General features: G+C 39.2%; 1 long non-coding RNA gene across 1 annotated transcript in view; it reads right to left on the bottom strand.

Moving 5' to 3' along the window:
- The window catches only part of LOC148130204 (uncharacterized), a 156,086-nt gene that overhangs the window by 110,489 nt on the left and 19,680 nt on the right, over positions 1 to 25,917 (bottom strand). The gene's annotated exons all lie outside the window — the stretch shown is intronic.

Raw genomic sequence — 25,917 nt, 5'->3', positions numbered from 1 at the left:
TTGCTAACTAGAGCATACAAAACCTTTGCTAGACCAACATTTGAATACAGCTCATCAGTCTGGAATCCGCCTATTTAAGAAAAAATAAAAAAATTAAAAAAAAATTTCCCCTCCCCCCCCAAAAAAAGGTATTTTAAAAAAAATAAAAACCCCCCCAAAAAAAAAACAACCAAAAAACAAAAAAAAAAAAAACCCCCACAACAAAAAAAAAAAAAAAAATAAAAAAAAAAAAACAAAAACCAAAAAAAAAACACCCAAAAAAAAAATTCCCCAAACCCAAAAAAAAAAAAAAAAAAAAAACCCACCCAAAAAATAAAAAAAAAAAAAAAACCCCCCCCCCCCCCCCCCCCCCCCCCCCCCCCCTGTCCCTTTCCCTGCACTGTATCCTTCCCTCCTTCTCTCCCCCTCCCCCCCCTTTCCCTCTCTCCTCTTGGTCTATGGAGATTTTTTTTTTTTTTTTTCAAATTTTTTGGTTGTTTTTTTTTTTTATTATAAAAAAAAAAAATATTTTTCCCCAAAAAAAAAAATACAATTGAATGAATCCAGAAGTATTTCACGAGAAGAGTACAAAACTCCTCTGCTCACAACAGAATACCCTACATCACCAAGCTTGAAATTTTGGGCTTGGACAAACTAGAACTATGCCACCTATGGTTGAACTTTAGTGTAGTACACAAAATTATCTGCTACAATGTCCTACCAGTCAATGTCTACTTCAGCTTCAACGACAACGATACAAGAGCACACAACAGATACAAACTCAATATAAACTGCTCCAAACTTGATTGAAGAAAGTACGACTTCAGCAACAGAGTGGTCAATGCCTGGAATGCACTACCTGACTCTGTTGTTACATACCCTAACCCCCACTCCTTTAACCTTAAACTATCCACTACTGACCTCACCCCATTCCTAAGAGGTCTGTAAGGGGTGTGCATAAGTGCACAATCGTGCCTACTGTCCCTGTCCTATTGTCCCCATTTATTTGTACCTATCTCCTGTATTCTTACTCATGTTTATACTTATAGCTATTATCTTGTAAGTAATTGACAAAACAAATAAATAAAAATAAAATAAATCTGATTTCAGACTATTACTAAAGTGAAGGAGACTGTTCTGAGAGACTTCCTCTTTACTGATGACTGTGCCCAGTATGCTGGTTCAGAATCAGAAATACCAGCCAGCATCAATTCCCTATGGCTTGGACTCACCATCAATTTTCAAAAGATCCAGGTCATGCATCAGTCTTTTTGTTCTACACAGTATACAAAACCCATAATCACAGGCAAAAGGCAGAAAGGCGGTGGACCAGTTCAATTACCTTGGCAACATTCTCTCCCAAGTAGCAACCATTGATACCGAAGTCAACTGCAGAATACTAGAGACAAGTTTGCTTTGATAGACTGAGTGGAAATGTCAAGGAATTAGTGCAGCATCAGAATTGAAGGTCAACAAAGCCATAATACTCACTACCTTTCTGTATGCCTATGAAACATGAACTTTGTAATGAATAGAACGCATGACAGTTTAACTATTTCCATATGACTTGTCTCCACAGAATATTAGACATCAGATGTCTAAATAAAGTACCAAACATTGAAGTTCTCTCTATAGCAAGTTTACAGCAATCTACATTCTGCTAATGAGAGCACAGATCTATTCATCAGGTCACATCATCCATATGCCAGATGAGCACATACCCAAACAGCTCCTTTTTGAGGAAATCTATGCTGAAAAATGACTGCATGGAAGGCAGAAGAAATATGTCAAAGATACATTAAACATCTCCCTAAAGTTGCTTAACCTAGACACAACTTAGGAAGGGTGTCAAAGTCAGGTGCCAAAGCTTAGGTAGAGTGCATGAGGGTGTGAGGGAGATGCTGCAAGAATGTGCAAGGGTCCACGTGTAGTGCAGGAGATACAACAAGGCTATGAGTAGGTGCATGAAGATATGTGAGTGGTTGGTATAGAATACATAGACGTTGGGGAAGGGTGCAAGTTTGGGAAGATTTATCCCAGCGATTTGCAATCTTTCCTGTTAGTTTCCCCATTCACTTTTTGCATGTTTAATGTAGTGATAATATTAGGTTTTATTGATATGGTTATTGGTAATCTTATATTTATTTTATATTTCAGATTCCTTACTTTAATTATGATAATATTTTATTCACATAAATCAGGGTAAGGATTCAGGTACCTTAAGATTGCTAGTTGCCAAGTGTCCAGATAATGATCATACGACCATGGGGGTGCTGGGTAGCCAAATTCTAAGCACCAGTCATGATCACCATTCATGTACCATTGTAACTTTGAACGATCATTGAACAAATGGTCATAAGACAAGAGCTACTGGTAGGTGGTGGTTAGTCTTAATCTGTTAACTTTATATATGCACTTTAGTAACCTTTGGGAGTTTTAGGATTGGGGTTTATTTGTCAGGGTAATGATGATTTAACAGTGGACCAGCTGCTGTAAGGTTGTAATGCTGTAATATTGTAACGATAATGCAATGGTAGCAATGAGTCAGCAGGATTATTTGACTGCTGCCACTTTAAGAGGCTGTATTATAAGTGAGACCCTGTGAAGGCGTATGTGCTTCCCTGGTGTAGTTGATTACTGATTGCTGATTTTTCGAGACCTGTATCAACGTACTTTTATGTATATATGTTTTTGTAGGGATAAAACCACTATATGTAAATACGAACCTGTGTGCTATATTTGCTCCTGGGTTGTCTCACCTAGTCACACTGTGTATAATCTGACATTATTAAAGTTAAATTTAGAGTTAGTATGAGGCATTTTTATGATTCTGGTCTTGACACTAAAATGAAATTTGGATTGGAATTTCATTTAACTTAGCTTCTTTTTTAATTGAATTTTCTTGCAGATGTTAGAATTATAGTTAATATTTGTCCTGAGATATAATTGGGGCTTGGGTTCATATAGTGAAGTACACAGGGGAGACAAATTTTCATCCATGATGAATGAGTAGTGTTGCCAAGATGCCATGCTATCTCTGCTGCTTCATTCTAATCTTCTTCCTTGCCACGTTCCATTTGTGCTTCTTGCTATACTTTGTTCTCTACCCTTTGTCCTCTCAAATGAGCAACCATTTCATTGTACAATGGCTTTTTCCAAGCATGAATAGTGTCAAGGAACTTAAATGACCAGATATTGTATCATCAAATCTTTAGAACACTGTAGAAAATCAAGCTTATAATGGCTTGCCTATTTTTAATTTAATAGCCTTTGTAGTGCTGATAATATTGCTAAGTAACTGATAATATAGATCAGGGGTGTCAAACTCGCAGCCAGCAGGCCAGATGCATCATGTGCTGGCCCAGGCCCCACCCAGTTTAGCGAAGGGGGGAAAAATGTTCTGATACGGTGGTAAGATACAACTTACCATTTTAGCCTTTTAAACTGATTTGGAACTTTGAATGTTGTTTTTAGCCTGATTATTGTAATTATTGCTATTTCAATTTTGTTGTTTTTTTAGTAGTCACAGAGAAAATTAACAAGGTAGTTCAGCTAAAGAAAACAACTGCAGTTTATCCTAAATTAAAATCAGATTAAAATTCCACCAAAACTTTAATCTAATGAAAGTAATCTTGAAAACTCCGAATAAACAGCAGGTGAAGAACAGATAGTAGATCTATTTCATAGATATGGAAATACACTAAAATCACTCTTAATAAAGAATTTTAAAATAAGGAAAGCTATTAGGCTTTTCAAATCCTTTGCTAGGAAAGAATTTACAATGTGTACAATCCACATCTCTTCAAATCAGTAAGAGAAGCAGATGCATCCAAATTAATGCTCCTGCTTTGGAAGCTACTTCTACTTGTCCCATTATCATTATTTCTGTTTAGCCACTCAGTTTCATTTCCTTAGGAATTTTTGAGGTGTAAATCAATAGTATATGTTGTAATTTACATACATGATAAAATGTGAAAACATTCTGTTTATAAGTTAGATGCATCATTATTTCTCTCCGTTCATGAATCTGTCATCATCTCATATGAAAGTAAATTAACATTTTTGATATTTTACTTTACAGTATAGTTAATTATATTACTTTTGGACGTGCAAACATTAAAATGAAACATTTCTGTCTAATTAATGCCATTTTTTAAAAAAACATCCTTTATACAATTTTGAACATAATGCATAATTCTAGTTGCATTCCAATGAAAATGCAAAATATTGGGGAAATGTTCCCCTTTCTAACAACACCTGATATCATTCTATAAAGATTCCTTGCCACCAGAAGCTAATGACCTGAGAAAGCATGCATTTAGATATACATCCCAAAATGGGAGAGACCTCAAAGTGTTAAGCATTAAATATCTAATGAGAGTATTGTACCACTAACAGTGTAACTAAAACTGAAATATTTTGTACACATAATATGAATGCATGAGCCACTGGAGAAGGATCTGATAGATGAAAAAAGTGAAAGCAACAGAAAAGCAGGCAAACAAAATGACTGCATTCTCACTGATTAGATGACAAGTTTCAAACTTGCGGCCTGTGGGCCAGATGTGTCACACGCTGGCTACACCCATGCACAGTTTAGCAAAGGGGGGAAAGCTGCAATACGTCACATGATGACACCGTAACAACGCAAGTTTGACACCTCTGGATTAGACAGACATAAATTAAAATGTATTAACAAGAAAATTTCTCTGAATCTGGATCATTGGATTCCTTTCACAGTTTGATATTATAGTAAAAGAGCTTCTCCAAACATGTATTTTCAGAAATTTGCAATTAAAAATATAATATAAAAATATAATTAACTGTAATACAATTACCATATATACTCGAGTATAAGTCGACCCGAATATAAGCCGAGGCACCTAATTTTACACAAAAAACCTGGGAAAACTTATTGACTCGAGTATAAGCCGAGGGTGGGAAATGCAGCAACTACTGGTAAATTTCAAAAATAAAAATAATTAATTTGGGAAACGATCTCACTATCTCACGTCACCTCGGGAAGGGGAAAGGCAAAGCGCTTTTGCCTTTCCCTTCCCGGCTGGGCTGTTGGGAGTCGCTGCCGCCTGCCTTTCCCTTCCCGGCTGGGGCCGTTGGGAGTTCGCCGCCTGCCTTTCCCTTCCCGGCTGGGGCCGTTGGGAGTCGCCGCCGCCTGCCTTTCCCTTCCCGGCTGGGACTGTTGGGAGTCGCCGCCGCCTGCCTTTCCCCTGCCTTTCCCTTCCCGGCTGGGACTGTTGGGAGTCCCCGCCGCCTGCCTTCCCCTGCCTTTCCCTTCCCGGCTGGGGCCGTTGGGAGTCGCCGCCGCCTGCCTTTCCCTTCCCGGCTGGGGCGTTGGGAGTCGCCGCCGCCTGCCTTTCCCTTCCCGGTTGGGGCCGTTGGGAGTCGCCGCCGCCTGCCTTTCCCTTCCCGGCTGGGGCCGTTGGGAGTCCCCGCCGCCTGCCTTTCCCCTGCCTTTCCCTTCCCGGCTGGGACTGTTGGGAGTCGCCGCCGCCTGCCTTTCCCTTCCCGGCTGGGGCCGTTGGGAGTCGCCGCCGCCTGCCTTTCCCTTCCCAGCTGGGGCCGTTGGGAGTCCCCGCCGCCTGCCTTTCCCCTGCCTTTCCTTCCCGGCTGGGACTGTTGGGAGTCGCCGCCACCTGCCTTTCCCTTCCCGGCTGGGGCCGTTAGGGAGTCCCCGCCGCCTGCCTTTCCCCTGCCTTTCCTTCCCGGCTGGGGCCGTTGGGAGTCCCCGCCGCCTGCCTTTCCCTTCCCGGCTGGGGCCGTTGGGAGTCCCCACCGCCTGCCTTTCCCTTCCCGGCTGGAGCCGTTGGGAGTCGCCGCCGCCGGAGCGGCCCAGTCCCGCGTTGACTCGGGAAGGGAAAGGCCACGGCTTGGAAGGCCACCGCTGGAGCGAAGCTGCGCGCAGCCGCTGCGCTAGCATCGGATCGGGCGTGCCGGACGGTTCCGACCGAGCTCCGAGCATCGTCTTTGGCGCCCACTCAGCACCGCGGAGCTCCTGTACCGGGAGAAGGGGAAGACCCCGGGCCGGGGCAGGGAGAGGAGCTTCTCCCGCCCTCCCCTCTTTCCGCGCCCACCGGTGTCCCGCAGGACGACCCCCGCCCGCAGTCGCCGCCGCTTGAAAGAGACGGGCCGGGTGTGGGTAGAAAGGCGCCGGCGCCCTTGGAGGAGAAGGTCCCGCGTTCGCCTGTCTGCCCGCGGATGTCAGCGGGCAGCCGCTGCTACGGGAACAGTTTACTGCCATCGCCCTCAAAGGGGGCAACCGGACAGGAATCCGAGGGCAGCACTGCGTTGCGTGCCGGAGGCGACAAGCCCCGCTCGGGTGGACGTGTTTGCCCAGAGACCCCAGGCGAAGCAGCGGCAAAGCTCCGCTGACATCCGCGGGCAGACAGGCGAACGCGGGACCTTCTCCTCCAAGGGCGCCCGGCGCCTTTCTACCCACCCCCGGCCTGTCTCTTTCAAGCGGCGGCGACTGCGGGCGGGGTCGTCCTGCGGGGACACCGGTGGGTGCGGAAAGAGGGCGGGCGGGAGAAGCTCCTCTCCCCCCGCCCGGGGGTGTCTTTCCCTTCTCCCGGTACAGGGAGCTCCGCGGTGCTGGGCGGGCGCCAAAAACGATGCTTGGGGCTCAGTCGGAACCGTCCGGCGCGCCCGATCCGATGCTAGCACAGCGGCTGCGCGCAGCTTCGCTCCAGCGGCGGCCTTCAAGCCGTGGCCTTTCCCTTCCCGAGGCGGCGGGACTGAGGTCGCGCCGGCGGCAGCGACTCCGACAGCCCTGGCCAGGAAGGGAAAGGCAAAAAGCGCTTTGCCTTTCCCTTCCCGAGGCAGCGGGACTGGGGCCGCTCTGGCGGCAGCGACTCCACACCATTTTTTTTCAGAGGGAATCTGACTCGGTATAAGTCGAGGGATTTTTTTCAGCACAAAAATGGGCTGAAAAACTCGACTTATACTCGAGTATATACGGTAAATAGTTTTGTCTGCTTTCTGGAAAGAGGCTCCCCTAGAGCAGGGCTGTCAAACTCACGGCCTGCAGGCTAAATGCATCACGTGCTGGCCACATCCCCACCCGGTTTAGCAAGGGGGAAAAAGTCCTGATACGTCACGTGACTCTGCCATGACGACAGGAGTTTGACATCCCTGCCCTAAAGATTCACATTCTAAACAGCATTTTTAATGCCTTCAAGTCAGTACTGGTACCTGGCGACTACTCAGAAAAATCCTTGGAGTTTTCTTAGCAAGATTTTTTTTCTGAAAGTGGTTTGCCATTGCCTTCTTTTATGAGAGAGAATGATTGACCCAAAGTCAACTACCTGGCTTTATGCCTATGGTGGGACTACAAATTCAATTGTTCAATTTCTAGACTGGTGCATCACCCAAATCCCCCACTAATCAAACTCAACTCTAAACAATACTAGATCTTTTTAATATGGGATGGGAGTCTATCAAACAATACAGGTTTGTAGGCTATGCTGGGAAACATACTAAAAGAAGGAAATAGCAAACAATTTTCATACAGTTGTCAGGAAGATTGTAAACATGAAGTCATCCAGAGCCAAGCCTGACTGAAAGAAAAAACTTACTGTAGTTTTAAAAGTATTTTTTTAAAAATGCAGCAATCCTGTTTTACATCCCGGTTATAGGAATTATGTGTTGTATTAATTTATTGTAGGTTCAGATCACCATTAATTAGAAAATCTGTTTATTTTAATCAAAATCAAAACTAGGTAAGTCCAAAGAGCAAATACTCTCCTACAGCAGTAGAAAATCTTCTAGAAACAAGTATTAAACCATTTCTTCATGAGCGTAGCCATGACATTTAGCAAATTCCTTAATATTAAAAAAGTAATTAAATTTCTTATACCTTGCAGTTTAGAAGATTGATTGATTATAATATACATCTTTGAACTTGGTACCATATTGCTTCAATGAGTGGTTCTATAACTAATATCTTGGATGTGTTCTCTAACAGCTGTAGTCATCTTTCATCAATATGACTTGACCATGTTGACTAAAGATTAGGGAACTATGCACAAACACTTAAGCAACTGGGAAGCTGATGTAAACCTCTTATATATGATAATATAGTTACAAAAACTTTACTGTACTTTTAAATTGCATTAAAGAGGATAGTAAAATTCTTCAGCAATTATTCTTGCCATTATTTACTCATGTATTGATTGATTGATTGATTATGTGCCATCATTGTTTTTGACTCCTAGAGACCACATAATAGATTTTCTCCCTGATGATCTATCCCTAATCTTTTCTTTAATTCTCCCAATATACTCAATTAACTCTTTGACTCTACCTTCAAAAATCTGGATTTTTTTTATTTGCAACTTAATTCTTATATTTTAAATATTAAGATTTCAGTTCAGCTTTCCTAAGCAAATGATAGATTAAATTAAATGTTTGTTCTTAAAATTATTATACTAAATGTCTTTCTTAAAGGGAAATTTATCTCAATTATGTCAACACTTCCACAAGTAAAACAGGAGATTTGTTATTTTCCTCAAAATGACCCTGCTGTTTTCTAAAGTACAACAAATATTCTCAGTTTTCTTAGACTCCTTCACACCTTCTTAACCAAAGCTTTAAAAACATTGCTTAGAGTTTAAAAGATGAAATCAAAGCAGTATACACAGCTTCTTTTGTTTTTCACACCAGCCAGAAGCTTTCCCTTCACACTTAACAATTAAAATCTAACAGTGACAACAAATTAGAAAGGTTAGCATTAACATTTTTACAACAGTGGGATTCTTACACAATTCTTCTTACACAATTACAACTTGGGCTAGAAACAAAGAATCATATATTCTTACTTTGTGCTTTTTAAAGAAAGGAATGAAACATTGCTATAACAACAGTGATTAACCTCAAGGAGATAGAGAAAAATTACAATACCATCACTGAAATACTTCTTGCCTGGAAATTGACCTTTTCAAAGTTGCTCCAGTAGCGTTTTACCAGCTTCTAATTACTGTTCAATATGTTTTTCTCTCCTACGAGTACATGAATGACATAAAAGGAAGCCAGGTCCTATCAGAGCTGATTTAGAGATTCAAATTCTTTCCTGGAGCAATAAAAATGTTTTTTTTAATGGCAGGATGTCAATTATGGGAACATCTGAATCAATAGCTTAAAGCACTGACTACAGGACAGCAAATGAATCAACGCCACAAAGAGCCTCAAAAAAAGAAATGCATTGAAAGCTTTGCACCAATCTGCAGTTTGTGGGCCTTTGGCTCAGAAATCATGCCACCTAACTGAAGTTTACTTATGAAAGAGAAAAAAATCCAGTCCTTTCAAAACTTCCCCAATTGCCTTTTCACACCTAGAAAATGTTAATCCTTTTTTAAAATGGCAGTCAGCAACCCTCTTCGGGGACACAGATTTCAATAGAAAAAGAGCACATGGGGTGGCATGAGGTCAATATGTACACTTTAAAACAAAAAGTTTTTTTAAAAAAAAATAAAAGGAAAGAAGAAATAAAAGTAGATTTTAGGGAGGGGAAAGTTTCAGCTTTCATTTGGTAGTCATTGCGCAGTGTTCATTATCATCTTTTCCAGGTTGCTATTTTTAACTTGATAACTCTGAGTGTACTTGTAATATAGCTTTGAAAATAAAAGTGCTCAGCTAGTGCTAATTGCCTTTGCTTTATGCACATAAAACCTATGTAAGTCCCAGAATTAGATTTCAGACTATCATGATGTTTTCCCATTTAAACCACTTCAAGACACTCATTTATGCACAGGCAAGTTTCGGTGTTGTTAATTTATTAATGGGTCTACTGTCATATATAATAGTGTCATCGGGACCAGAAGCATTTTTGTTCATGCAGTAATCAGAGGTTAGGCACTATGAAAATAATCATTATTTTCAGCACTATCATCAAATGTAAAATAAACCTGAAGGGACATAATTGCTGAGACAGGCTGTTGGAAGGCTCTGGAAAATAGTTCTCTATGACAGTTTTCATAAATCAAACATCAACCTTAAGCACTGCCTGCATAAGTAGAAATGAGAGCAAAAACTCCTAAGGTACCTTACTATCTTCAGATTGAGTGAAGATGATCATGTGATGCATATAAAAACCGGGCGGAGCTTCAGTAACCCTGACACAAGCATTTTGTCTTTTTTTAAAAAAATATTATCCTCATCCACCCTGAAATTGGTATGTTAAATTATGCCAATAGGCACATAGTACCTGACTCATAAATTAGAGATGAAAGGACTTCGCTAAATTCAGTACAGGAGAGATGTCAACATTCAAGATACTGTAGAGATATTTTCTACTTCAAAGAACCCATAATACAAGAAGATGAAGTTAGATTGGCATCAATCATTATCCAGTTGGATAATGTCAGGAATTGATGGGATATCTTCAGACATACGGCAAATAACAGAAGAATCGGTAAAGATTCTATTCAACTATGCCAGCGTATCTAGACAACAATATAGTGCCAGAGTGGAAGATATCAATCTACATGCCAAAACTAAAGAAAGAAGAAGAGTATGCAAACTACCCTACAAAAACTTAATTTCTAACAAAATAACACTTAGGGTATTCCAACATGGATTAGATTTCTAACTGGAACAGAAGATGCCAAGTGTTGAAGGTGCTTTAGAAATGTTGAGGGACAGTATTGCTGATGCATGCTGATAATGAGAATGGCAAATAAGATAAAAAAAAGAAGTAAATATGCGTGGCATTGGTTGGAGAAATACCTTAAATTTTGTTAACATAATGTGATATTATGTTACGTGTTTTGGAAAATGGGAATTTCAAAATATATCCTTTTCTTTGAGTGATACCTATGCAGAGGTCAGGAAGCTGCAGTCCTGATGAAACATGGTAAAACAGACGGTCTCCAGGTCAGCACAGAAGTAAAACTTTGATATATTCTCTCTTTATTAATTCAATCTATATGTGGAACACATATGAGGGAGCTGGACTAGAAAAAGTATTATTTTAAAAGATTTTAAAATTGGAAGAAAAAACATAAATAACATGTGCTGTTGTTATTTTAAATGTGTTACTGCTGCCCTTCTCTTAGAGCCTAGGCAAATTACAAAATTCAAGAACAATAAAATAATTAAAAGCATACAATAACAATGCCAGCCTACGCTGAAGCAATCATAACAATGGGAGAAAACCACAACAGGGCCCCCCAAACACATTAACCTTAGGCTTGAATTCACATTTTCAGACCTCCAGGAGACAGGGTGCTATGCATATAGAGAAGGCAAAATTTCTTGATCAATATATGACAACATTTCATAGAGGTGACCTGGACCATGACCACTCTGCCAGAACTTATCGTATCAGCAGAAACAATTAAAGATAGACAGTAAACCTGGATTTCTGATATGTTTTCATTAAAATATATTTTATTTTCTGAAAAGGAGGCAATCTGTGGCTACATTTAAATAACTTTGTCCAGTGGCATCCACTGGGAAGGCAATGACAAAAGCATGCACGCATGAAAGAGGAGGAGTTTACATCAAAATGGCACAACACATTTTGATGAAAGCACTGGAGCCTGTGATGTCTCTGAATTATTTTTATCTACATAAAAGTATGTATAAATGTTACACTGAATACACTGAGTGAGAAGAAAAGAATCAACCAACATCATTCTTAAACCTAGCCTTTGTGAATATGCTCTGTTGATGGTGATGGACAACTCCATGATAGGCATATCTAAATCATATAAATTTTGTTCCAAATAATAATATGTAGTTTCTTCCCAGACTCTTCTCCCCAAAGTAATCTTTCTAACCACCCCGATAGATACATAATGGATTACTACACTGGACATAGAGGTTATTTACACTGACAACTGGGGAAAACTTAATGTAGCTATCCTTTCTTGTCTCACACTAGAATTTTCTCCTTTTCTCTCTAAACTTCTTTCTGAAATAATTTAGGAAATGGAGGTGACAGAAAATAATTGATCCCCATTGAATAGAGCCTTTAATGAGGAGGGTGGAGGGGTTCTTAAGGGGAAAATGTGAGGAAATTCCATGCATCACTACACCATAAAACCTATCTCTTATCTCACAGACTATAAGTCAGATATTTTTACATATTGGGTATTTTTAAGACTAAACCAATGGTTGGTTTATTATCCTGCTCTATGGAGTAGAAAGTTGGTCTCTGACAGAAAGCCACTTGAAGAGACTTGAAGCATTTGAATGTGGATTTACAGATGGCTGTTACATATAAGCTGGGCTGACAAAATCAGAAATGAGGTGGTGATAAACCTCCTGGGAAAGCCAAGAGAAATAATCAAAACCATTAAAAATGAAAGTTAGAATATTTTGGATATGTGATGTGACACCCAGAAAAATACGGCATACTTCATGTAATCCTCCAAGATTGAAGGCAAACAAGGTCCAGGCAGAAGAAAAACATCATGGCTTTAAAATCTAAGGGATTGGTTTGGACAAAACTCAGCAGCACTTTTTTGTGTGGCTGTTAATAAAAATAGGATTACTAATATGATCGCCAATTTCCAATGATGGATATGGAAGAAGAAGAAGAAGAAGAAGAAGAAGAAGAAGAAGAAGAAGAAGAAGAAGAAGAAGAAGAAGAAGAAGAAGAAGAAGAAGAAGAAGAAGAAGAAGAAGAAGAAGAAGAAGAAGAAGAAGAAGAAGAAGAAGAAGAAGAAGAAGAAGAAGAAGAAGAAGAAGAAGAAGAAGAAGAAGAAGAAGTTGTTTTGCCATATGAGGCAAAGTCCAAACTGGTTCCCTTTTGAGTTTTGCATACAGAAGACATCTGATCACAAAGCTAAAGTTTTAATGACAGTAAGTTAATTCAGGAATGCAGGACAGACAATAAGGAATATATATAGATATTTTGGGTATGAAAACCACCATGGATCTCTTCACCACCTCTACGGGGTGGCTTAGCCCCGAAACCAGCCGGCTCGGGGCGCTCCAGCGGTGAGCACGGATCGAAGCCTCGCAGAGACGAGGTTTCGGTCTGTCGCCGAAGAAGCTCAAACCGGAAGCCCCCCAAAATTATGATACCATCACTGAAATACTCAATGGGAGGACTAATTGTGACACCTAGCACCCACTGAAAATAAAGGGAAAATTATTGTTTGGAAAATGTAAAGTTACCCTATGATATTCCAACTAAAAATCAAAGGCAAATTTTATTGCAACATCCAAAGAAGATACAGTAGAAAGAACAGATTTGTCTATGTATATTTTCAATTATACTTAACATGATGGATAAGAGCACACTGCAACTACATAGCTAGAGCACACTGCAACTACATAGCCAAAAAGGCATTAAGAGTTGTTAACCTAATCCTACGTAGCTTTTTCTCTGGTAATATCACACTACTAACCAGAGCATACAAAACATTTGCTAGACCAATACTCGAATACAGTTCATCAGTCTGGAATCCACACTACGTATCTGATATTAGCACAATTGAGAAAGTCCAGAAATATTTCACAAGAAGAGTTCTCCACTCCTCTACTCGCTGTAGAATACCTTATGCCACCAGACTTGAAATTCTAGAACTAGAAAACCTTGAATTACGCCGTCTTCGGTCTGACTTAAGCATGGTATACAAAATCATACATTGCAATGTCCTACCTGTCAATGAATACTTCAGCTTCAACCATAACAACACAAGAGCACACAATAGATACAAACTCAAAGTAAACCGCACCAAACTTGATTGCAGGAAATACGACTTCAGCAATAGAGTGGTCAATGTCTGGAATACTCTACCCGACTCTGTAGTTTCTTCCCAAACCCCAAAAACTTTAACCTTAGACTGTCTACTATTGACCTCACCCCTTCCTAAGAGGTCTGTAGGGGGCGTGCATAAGCGCACCAACGTGCCTACCGTCCCTGTCCTATTGTTTCTCCTATTCTTTTATTTTTCTTGTATGTAACCATTTCATGTATTCACAACTATGTATACATTTATACTTATTATCTTGTAAACAATTGGCAAATCAAATAAATAAATAAATAAATAAAAAACACCACAGGAAGAATGTTGCTAAATCTGAAGTAAATAGCAGTGAGGGGGGGTGGCATTTAGCATTAAAATGACTTAAACCCTGGTTGTTGATATATTTCTGTGTCATTGCTTTCCTGGTAAAGTATAGATTTTTGTTTCACCCCATCTAGTAATTTAATTAGCTTTGTTAAATTGAGTTCAATATATTCACAGAATTGGATATTGACAATCATTGCAACAAAGCTAACTGCTGAGGTCCTGCTTTAGTTATAAACCAAATTGCTGCCCCCTTGCAAAAGAATCTAACATTTGTTCAGGCCATCCCCATCACTATACAGCCTTAACTTGTACTTAAAATTGCATTGAACGCTTTTGCTCTTGCAGTGGTCATTTGGTCTAATAAAATCTGTACAATTGCATTAATGATTGGTAAAATAATTCAACTCAACTCTGTCTTAATGCCATCCATTAAAAATATGGAAGATTTCCAATTGTTTAGTGGCATATAATTTGAAACCAAGACAATACCTTGGTAACTGAGAAGATTAAGATGACGTTTTCTAATATTTTTAATTTAAATCCTTGTGGTATTTTCCTTTCTTAATTACTTCATTTTATTGCAGCAAGGAACTTGATATTCAAATATCCCAAACTAAATTGACAATGTCAGGATAGTTTTTTTTAAAAAAAGCAGATACAGACAAAAGATGGTTAAAGGACAATCTTAAATCAAATTATGCTAAAGGGGTTGCTCAAGATACACATATACAACAGGAAGAAAATGTTAGGTGCAAGAAATCAGCAGTTGAGATAGAGTTCAAAAGCACTGTAAATTTATTTCATGCAGCCTATACACAAGAATCTGATCTACTAATGTTCAAAGGCAAATTGGCTCTAGGTAAATGTTGATGGACTTCAAGAGTAGCTAGACTTAAGTCTCTTGCAGAGGTGTAGGGACTCCAGATTTATGATGCACTATTGGGCTACACCTGGTTATCTACAGAATTAAAATTAGCAATCTGGATAATATAAATTGCAATATAAAATGCAAATATATATACATACATAGACACAAGCATACATATAAATTCATAAATAAAACCATTGAATTTTATAAACTTATCTCAGAAACCCCTGCCAAACCTGACAAAATATACTTCAGTAATAGACATAGCATGTACACCCTAAAGCCAAGGGATAATGCTGAGCCTAAGCCATTTCTGACTATTCCTCTTGGAATAGATTCAATTCCTCTTGATTATTCTTGATTTTGTATGCTACCTTGCAAAACCTGGCAACTTTGTATGTTATTTTAGGGTTGATATTAGAAAATAGAAATTGCATGTAGCGCTAATTGTGGTATCCTGTTTTGCTAGTAAGGAGTAGAGTAATTAGAGCATTTTGTTCTATATAAAATTAGCAGTACAGAAGAACATGTTTGGTAGTTTCTATTTGTCCTGACCAGCAATGACATTCTTATAATGAGTATCGTGTCTTTTTGTACCTTCCAGCCAGAAGTGCTAAAAGAAAGGATTGTATCAAGCTCATAGCCCCATGATAGTAAGTAAGTAGCCGGAAATCCCAGGAGAGCTTTGTTGTAAACTGTTTCCATTCACTCTGAAATCTATCTTTCCTTACAGATTTAGAATATTTTTCCTTTCAGATTGGGAGCCTATGTAAAAGTATACATAAAGGTATTAACATCCCCTTAAACAAAAAACTCCTTTTCCTGAGATTATGCTGCAGGTACCAGGCAGCATGCCATCGTGTGCGTTTGGGCGGGGGGGGGGGATGTGGCTTCTTTAATGAATTGCAAATTGTTGCTATAAGAACACCCCTATGTGTTTCAAATGACATTTGGATTTTATCCTTCCAAAACCCTAGATTACATATTAGATTAAACCACAATAAGGTTTACATGTCATACTTTTGATAGATTAGAAACTGGTATGAACCCTGCCATTGAATTAAGAAATCATGATTTATAACTTGAGAACTTTTGTATTAGTATAGTATTAGTATCATGATTCAAATTGACCAAGTCTTAATTTGATGTGTGAATTAAATTAAGTGCAGATCTGGTTTATTTTTCTTACTGTGTGAATTAGGTGTTAGTGTTGATTTTTTTTTAATTAGAATTGTTTGAATTCTTTGATGGAAGTTATCATCGAAGAGAATGAGATAATTAAGTTCCCACAAAATTGAAAACTCTGCCTTTAATTTCCTAGTTAATCCATAGAACAGCTTGGCATGCAGTGCTTCCTGAGTTTTAACAAGGGCATCAGTTGCTTTCTTAAAGGAAAATGGATCACAAAATATTTTCTAGAAGAAACTTTAGGCTATGATATCAGAGGAGAAGTGAAATCAACAGGCTGGGATTTTTGTAGCAAGTATTAACCTTGGTGTAAATGCAGAGACAAAATGAGCTTCTTTAATTTCCATAATGAAATTGTTTTTGTAGAGTTAAAAATACTGTAATGAGGCCCAAACAGTGTGCTTTCAGGGACTCCCAGGGTGAAGCAAATGAGATTTTTAGCTTCTCTAATTGGGCATATTGCAAACTGGGCTCAATGCTGTCTTCTGCACAGGATGCTCAGTATCCCTAACTAAAAGAGATCCACAGCTGTCAGCAGAATGTAAGGGAGCTTTTTATAAGCCAAACCAACCAGTACAAGACTAGGGCTATGACGGGGACCTCCCAAAGGGACAGATCAAGGGGAGAGCAGCTCTGCTGTGCCTTGATTAAGAAGTTATTCATAAGGTAATTTGTTTACCACTATCAAGGAGAATTTTTAAACCAACTGTTGAGAATTCCCAGAATCCTCTAAAGTATTTCATTTGATTAAGCAACGAATATGGATATTTTATTTCCCCTCTCCTGTGAATTAAACCTTATTAGCTGTCAATGCACATTTTTGGAAAGAATTGTGCTCTGTGCGCACTGCCAAAAGTCTGGTATTTTCTTTATACTTCTTCTGCCATGTATAAAACTTTGCTAACATCCATCGCATATGAAACAGCACAGGAAATTTTGGATAACAATCATAAACATTTATGAAACAAAGGGAAAAGATTCATCTGAAAATGAAGAAGCCTAAAGATTTGCAATAAAATGAAAATGCAGCAGCTGAATAACCAAGCATGACACAATTTTGACTAGCATGCCACAACCGACATAATCCCTAAAATGTGTAAAGTGCAAAAGAAAAATGGTTGCTTTTCAACTTAGGTAAAAATCCTCAGGCTATATTAAGATCAGGTTCTGCATATGAAGGGCTGTAAATATACTGTAGCTTGGAATACATTGTTGAAATATATACATTTAAATCTGATTTCAAGTTGTTTAAAAATAATCAATGTTTATATTTTTCAACAATTTTTTATTTGGAAAATGAGATGAAGAGTAGAAAGTGAGTCCTGGCAGTTTTTTCATTACAGCTAAATCCTTCCTATTTTTATCAATCACTAGTGGTGACTGGAGCAGGTATATACACATGATGTTGTTGGACTATTATTGACTATTTGGTTATCTGACTACCAATAGATGAGGTGAGAGAGGCTTTATATAGTATAAGTTTTCCAATTGAACATACCATGTGAAAAGTTTTTCTCTAGGCAAAAAAAAATGAAGCTATCTACTATGTGGTATTATTTTGAATTTTGATCCTCAAAATGTTGCTGAGAAGATGACATGTCTGGTATTCAAAAAGATTAGCAAATCTTTTTAAGAAAAGAAGGAAATACACCCATTTGGTTATTTTGTGTACTCTAAAATCAATAAATCAACCCACTATAACATAATTGTGTGTTTTTATATTTATACCAAGCAAGGATGTCCCCTGATATTTTTTTCCCAACACAGCTATGTGAGGTAAGTTGAGGTGAAGGTAGTTAGTACCTGGCCCAATGAATATAATAGCTCAAATAACTTGATTCTGTTCTCCTTGGTGTCACTATTCAGTAAGATAACTATTGTATTACACTGGATATCTTCAGCAAATTCACGAAAATCCTTGCTATTCCCCCCATCATCATTTATGAATAACACAGTGTTACAAAATGAAGATAAGAACTTGATGTATTTTTAATACAAATACATTGTATTTGGGTTGATCTATTGTTTTATTTGGCCTTTCAGAAGGAGTATATTACAAAATAGGTTCAGAACACATTGAATACTAGCTATTAGCTATGGAAATAAAGACCAGGATTAACTAACATAGGTTGATGATGATTCTAAAGGATAACACTACCAAATGCTACTTTGGCCTTCCTAGGAAAGGACACTAAATAAGAAGGGGATGATTTGGTTGGTGATTTTAGATGCATTCTCTCCTCACTACTTTTGCTGAGTTTCTATATTTTCAACAATAAAATGGGCTCTTTATATCCCGATAGGAAAGTGTCTGTGCTGCAAATTCTAAAGATATACAATAAATGCATGCTGCAGCAAGAAACAAGTCTTGTTATTATTTTCTGTCTGTTATTGCCTTTGTTAACATAGGTCCCTGCCTTCATTTTGATATATAGTATGTCTGAATGAATTCATTATATTCACAAACTACAACAATATTCCCCAAAGTAGAATAACCCATATTGTGCATCCATGTGTGACCCTGAAAATATCTTCAATGAATGTTTCTGCATAAGTTAAATGACACTGAACTGTTGAGCTAATTCCAAATTTGCCTGGTAACTATCCGAGGATGCCCTTGAGCCAAACCTAATCCATGATTAAATTTATGTTTTTGTGTTTCTTCTTGAGGCTATAAAGTTTTGCATTTTCTTGACAATAAAATGATTGTCTGCCCATATCTTTCAAAGATCTGGATATCCTCAAATATTTTTTCTGGAAGTATGTCCCTCTCTTGGGTGATTTTCAGTGATATTATGCTTTCTTTGCTCTGATATCCTTATGTCCTTCATATCTTTCAATAATGAAATATCTATCTAGGTCCCCAAACATGTACCTTCCTCCTCCTATCTCAGATAGCTAGGGTTATGTGTTTATCTGAGTCTTGTGCAGAAAAACAGCAAGGAAGAAAATTATTATTACTTTTTGTTTGTGGTTATACAAACAACACTTACTTTACAACAACCAGCTATGTGTGCACATATTCATATTTTGCTCAGGTAAGCAGGAGCTACCTGGAAAAGGGGAAAATAGGGGGTTCCACCTATTGGTTAATTTTTGATGAACAAAATTTAAGTTTTGTCAGCACCTACCATGTTTCTCCAACAATACAGCCTCCCCCAATAGGAAGTCCCAGCATGTTTTATAGGCATAAAATCATATTAAGCCCCTCCCCCAAAATTAAGGCCTATATTAAACATGCGAAATGGGGGGAATGACGGGGGTGGGGCTTGCCATTAGGAAGTACTTTTGTTGCATACACAGATAAGGGGCTGCCTGCGTTGACTTCGGTGTTGGTGGGGCACTTCGTATCGGGAGACCTTCCCCCACCGTTGCTTTCCCTTCTCCCTGTGCTTAGAGCAATGCCACGGCATTTGGTGCAGCCATGCACAGCCAGCCAGGGCTCCTCCCTGCAACCGGAGCCTGGCGGAGACACTCGGCTTCAGGCGCTCCTGTCACCGCCTTCCCTTCGCCTTCGAAGGCAAAGCCAATTCTTTTAAAAACGATGCCCTACTACCGGTACGACAAAGCCTCCCCTGCCCGAGAGGGCAGCCCAATCCCATGGGGGGAGGTGAATCTCTTGGGGCTGCAGCGCAGGATCGGCCCACCCCAGCAGAAGTGCCCAGCTGCCATCCCTGCCTGGCACCAGGCAGAGTGCGAAGAGCTTTGCCTGGGGCGCCCAGCGCAGCTGACAGGCAGACCCTCCTGCCCAGCAGCAGAGCTCTCGCCAAGGCAGTGAGCGCCTCCCCGCTGGGCCCTCCACTCATCCCGCCAGGGCCGCGCCAGAGCCATGTGGGCTGGGCAAAGCCGGGAAAGTGAGCTGCGAGTGCGCGCCCACCTGCCAAATGAAAGAGCTGGGCCGACCCAAGCTTGGCTTCCTTCCCAAGTCCCTCCAGCCCAAACCCGAAGGGGCCACTGGGAGAGGCCACCAGTACGCAGACAGGGTGGCGAGGTGACGGCAGCACTGCTTCCCTGGCTGGCGGGTCCGGCGGAGAGAGCCCGAAGCCGCCCGTCCTTTCCACCCCTCACCCAGCCCGTCCCTGTCCCCATGCATCTCCAAATGCACCGGCAGCTCCAAATGCTGCAGTGGCATGGGCATCAGGTAGAGGCGCTCACTCGGTGGGGCTCAGCTCGGAGGAGGATGCGGTGCAGGCAGTCGCCTTGCCTCCCTCTCCACACATGGGTGGGCACTATCACTGCCTCAGTGGCCTCTCCCGGTGGCCCCTTCAGGTTCAGGCTGGAGGGACTTGGGAAAGAAGCCAAGCTTGGGTCCGCCCGGCTCTTTCGCTTGGCAGGCGGGTGTGCACCCGCAACTCGCTTTCCCAGCTCTGCCCAGCCCACACGGCTCTGGCGCAGCCCTGGCGGGATGAGCGGAGGGCCCAGCAGGGAGGCGCTAACTGCCTTGGCGAGAGCTCCACCGCCAGGTAGTAGGGCCTGCCTGTCAGCTGCACTGGGCACCCCAGGCAAAGCTCTTCATGCTCTGCCCAGCACCAGGCAGGGGTGGGCGCTTCTCCTGGGGTGGGCTGGTCCTGTGCTGCAGCCCCAGGAGATTTGCCTCCCCACATGGGGTTGGGCTGCCCTCTTGGGCAGGGGAGGCTTTGTCGTACCGGTAGTAGGGCGTCATTTTTAAAAGAATTGGCTTTGCCTTCGAAGGCAAAGGGAAGGCGGTGACAGGAGCGCCTGAAGCCAAGTGTCTCCGCCGGGCTCCGGTTGCAGGGAGGAGCCCTGGCTGGCTGCACATGGCTGCACCAAACACCACGGCATTGCTCTAAATGCCATGGCAGCATGGGGAGAAGGGAAAGCAACGGTGGCGGAAGGTCTCCCGATATGAAGTGCCCCACCAACGCCGAGGTCAACATCCAAGCCGTCGCCGCCTGCCCGCCCAAGGATACAAGGGGGGTGACTTAATTAGTCACCCCCGAAAAGATGGCCTAGCTTTTTCGGGGTCAAAAAAAAAATAAGGCCCGGCCTTATTTTGTGAGAAGCATGGTACTCATTAGGACAACAAAAAGTGAGAAGCAAATCAGAATGGTAAATAACAAAAAAATATTCAAAACCTGTACTTTTAATCTTTAACAAAGCAGACTAATTAAGGTTTGGGAGTATTTGTATCAAAGTCATAATGCTACTTTTGGGGAGTAGCATGTACCTTCCCTTTCCTTTCCTTTCTGCTCTCTGCTTTCCATGTTCCTTTCTTTATGCTTTGGAAAACTAATTTCAGATTTTAGACTAGGACTTTTATAGGTCTTCCTATTTAAAATACAGTATGCATCACTTGAATATTTTCAATATATGGTAAGCAGCATTTGACAATCTTCTTGAATATTCTGATTAATAGACAGACTCTGGACCTCTGTCCTACAGTCCTGATAGCAGTGCTGAAACCTGCTTTGAACACAGGAACTTCAGTACAAATAAATATGATGTTGAGGCTTTCCAAATATCTAAGCAACACAATAACCAGCAGCTGCAGATAATGCTATTAATGGATCAAATCCAAAGGCATATGCTTGTAAATGGAAATACACTGGAGAAACTATTATCTTTTAATATTTGCTAAAAACAGCAAGCCACTTGATAGTTCTGTGGTGGCAGAAATTAACAGTAGGGATCTTTAAATGCTTTGGTAATTTTACTTGCTTTAGCAAGGCTCTTTCCCAGAATCCCACTTCATATAATTGCTTAATTGCTACCTCTATTAAAATTATTCATGATATTGCTAGCAAAATGTTTCTGCAGTATGGCATAACATGAATTTGAAATACATTTTACACAAAACTACTGAGTATCATGGAGGAGGTATTAGCTAATATATCTTACATTACAGCTCCTTTAAAAACATGTCAAAATAGTGACAAAATGTGGAACTTTACACTGAAGGGAAATGTAAACACATGCTATTTAATTTGCCATTGGTGCTAGTCTTCAAAATAACTGCAATTAGCTACTGGTCACTGCTTTCCAAGTATAACAATATTTAAGTTATCAATAGAAGATCGTAATTAATCTGATATAAAGCAATAACATTTCACAAAATAGATCTATATGAGCATATCTTTCAAACATGTTAGAAAGCTTTTTAAAAAGAAAAGAAAATCTCACTAGGCATTTTCAGCTTTGGGTAGTCACTCTGGTTATTAGTAAACCAGTTGGTTTGCATAATTAAACGTAAGCAATTTCTTCTTTATTTTTCTGAGTAATATACAAGCTCATTCATTGGCTGCAGTCTATCTTGATTCAATCATTCACACAGAACAGCTGCTGAGAGTACATACTGCATATGTTTCAAAACCATCTAGTCACATGAGTGATATGCTGATGAGTGCCATAATAATGGTAATGAAACACATATCTCTTTTTCTGCAGTAGATTTTTCTGCTTGTATATTTCTCGGACAGGGTATGATAATAACATGTTGCAAATGCAAGATATTCAAATAAGAAAACTTTTGTTCCTGTCAAGAACAATCGCAACTGATCAGCTGCAGAGTCGATATATCAATGGAGTTTTTGAAATCATTTACAGCTAGATCACCTCACATGACATCTTGCTTAGTAAAGGCACCCAAAGAATATTCATTCATTAAATGATGGATTTTGCAATCTTTGCTGTTTATTCTTCTTAGTACATCTCTTTCCCATCTCCTATTTGCAGTCTTTCCTTCCCTCTGTCCCCTTTATAAAGGTTTTAAATAGACTCTCTTAGTGTGATTGTCTTAAATTATTTTTATGTAAGAGATTTAGCATCAGTTAGGAGGGTATAAAATGAAAAAGATTACATGATTAATATTAACAAGGATATGGTACACTTGCTACGCTGTGAGCGGTGAATAATGCCATGCAGATGAAAGATTTATTATGACATTAGTCTATTAATGCTTTGTAGAGATGATGCTATTTTACAATAATGTCACACCCATTATTTCCAGCTAGTAGTCATAAATTGCATTACGGAATGTACAAATAGTGGGTGCCATCCCTGAAGTTGTAGTAGAGATAGTGTTCTTTCTGCATCATCTGAAGAGATTAATTGACTTCTGAATCATGTTAATATGTTATTTGGTTTCTCTTAGGCTATATGAAAAGAAATAACTTTTATAAAATGTTTGAGTTTACATCTTAAAATACACATTGATTCTCTGAGTATTTTTCTGAAGCACCGTTGGCACAAGCATGTGATATTTAATAGAAGACAATCCTGGAGGGCATACTACAATTGATATAGAAAGTTATACTGAACATAATGAAATAAGTAGATTATATATTTTTCACTGCTGGCAAATGTTTCCTGGTTATAGTCAGAGATTTTACACATGTTTATGATTTTCTCCTTCCTTAAATCATTGTACAAAAGTCAAAGAATGAATAATATAAATGGGAATGGGGAACATTACTTGCTATATTAGAAACTTTTAAATGTTTTGGGAGGAGTATATTATACAATGATAATTATCAGTGCTACCAGTAGCTTTTTTTTTTTTTTTTTTGCTAAAAGTTCCATCAAGGATCATTGCTGCCATCATCATCATTTGAGCCTCTAATTTTTACCATCCTTTGAAAGACATGAAAACATGCTTTCAATCAATTCAGAACCTCTGCCATTTTAGACTTCTCACAATACAATATCTGGGAAATCTCTACCATAATATTGTCATAGGAAAATCTCTAAAATGTTCTATAGGTGGCATCTGCCCCTGGCGAGATTGGCTAAAATGTATAAAAATATGTCCCAAACCTGTTGGAAATGTAAACAATCATGTGGTACATATTACCACATGTGGTGGACCTGTATAAAGGCAAGGAAATTTTGGACTCAAATACATACGTGGCTAGAAAAAAATGACCAAACAACATATAGATGTTCAACCAGAATTGTTTTAATAGGTATCACTTCAGAGGGTTATGGCAAAAGGACAATATATTTAATATTACATGTTTTGAGTACAGCAAGAATTGTATACACGTAGCAGTGGAAGAATGAAAACACCCCATTAGCGTATGAGATCATAAGGAAGATACTAGATTGTGCAGAAATGGACAGACTAACACTAAAAATAAAAGATAAAGGAGATACAGAATACTATTTAATATGGAATAGGTTTTATCAATGGTTAGAAACACGAGGTAAAAGTTGGAAGACAAAATCAGGTGGAAAAAGACTTGGAAAAAGACACTATCTTATTGATAGAGGAATGTAAGTATCAGAATGATAGAGGGGTTGACATATATGATGGTCAGAAATTTTTGTACAAAAAATTGTATATATAAATTTGCATATATGTTATTTTGTTTTTACTTCCCTTTTATGGCAATTGGAATGCCATGGCCAATTACACTATTCAATATATTTATGTGTAAACAATAGAAATATATTCAAATAAAAAAATCGCAAATTTCCTGATTTAGAAAAACCATATGATAAAGTAAATGAGCTTCAACTATGGAATGTTTTGCCTGAATATGGAATTGAAGGTTGATTCCTAAAGTTTTAGGGTAGAAATAAGATGTGAGAGAATAAATTGAATGGACAGCAGATTATTAACGTGAACAGAAAATAAGATGAGACTATGTTATTCCACTTGGTTGTTTAATTATGGAGACATATAAATGTTTATGGAAATGTTAGAAGAGCGTTAAATGGACTTATTCATTTATGTGTATTTTTATGTAGATGATGCTACATTGTTGATTGAGAAATTGGAAAGAATTTATAGAAAAGGAAGTACAGTAAAAGTTTTAGTTTATACTACCATTCAGTGTACCTCTGCATTCTTTCTTACCTTTGAAATTTCCACCTGCTCTATCCAGAACCCCACTCCTTTCCTCTCCTTATATACTGTTTCACAGAGCTTTACAGCCCTTTCTATACAGTTTTCAGAGTCAGCATATTGCCCCCAACAATCTGGATCCTCATTGTACCAACCTCAGAAGGATGGAAGGCTGAGTCAACCTTTAGCCAATGAAACCCGAACTACCAAACTGGCAGTCACCAGAAGTAGCCTGCAGTATTTCATTTTAACTACTGCTTCACCACAGCTCTTAATACTGTAAAGCTAGCTAGTAAGCAAACTTTACAGTATTACAGGACCCACAAAAGCCATAATAGAGCAGAAAATGGTAACTGCCAAGAGCTAGATGCCTCAAATCATTGGTACAGCAGTCCCGATGTTTCAAACTTACATCTCTTTTTTCTACCTGCAAACAAGCCATTTCTCAGTGGAGCAAGGAAATAGTATTTGTTCTTTCTTATTGAAATGGGCCAATCAGATCTGAGATTTTGGGTACCATCCCTGAGCCTTCTAGGACTTTTTTTTTTTAAACAAATTTTATTAATTTTCAAAGACAATACACAAACAAACAAAATATAAAACATAAAAACATAAAACATCTTTTCTGAAAGCTGCTTGATCCCAAGTTACATCTCTTCATACAGACACAAATTTAAATTCATATTCATTTTATATAACATTGCATATCTTATTACCATTTTACGTTTTCTATATAGCTTCTCCCCTCTTTTGAACTTTCTTAGTTTTATTTTATTTATCTCATCTCAGTTCAGATCATTATGCTTATTATTCTTTGTCTGTTCTGTTTCCAGCTATCTATTTATCTTTTCTCTTTAAACAAAATTTCTCCTGTACACTAATTGGAGTATGACGCCTTTATCTCTTTCCCCTAAATTTATAACACTTAGTATAGTACATAACTTCCATTGGGATTCTGTTTAGTACATTCTAGAGTTACACATTATATTTTAAAGAAAGAAAAAATTGTAAATATGTAATACAATTAAAACAAC

This window comes from Notechis scutatus, chromosome 6, assembly GCF_049901735.1.
Source record: "Notechis scutatus isolate UNSWTSFEM ecotype Mainland chromosome 6, rNotScu1.2, whole genome shotgun sequence".
NCBI lineage: Eukaryota > Metazoa > Chordata > Lepidosauria > Squamata > Elapidae > Notechis > Notechis scutatus.
The sequence above is the reverse complement of the archived record's forward strand: the minus strand, read 5'-3'. Positions and strand labels throughout refer to the sequence as shown.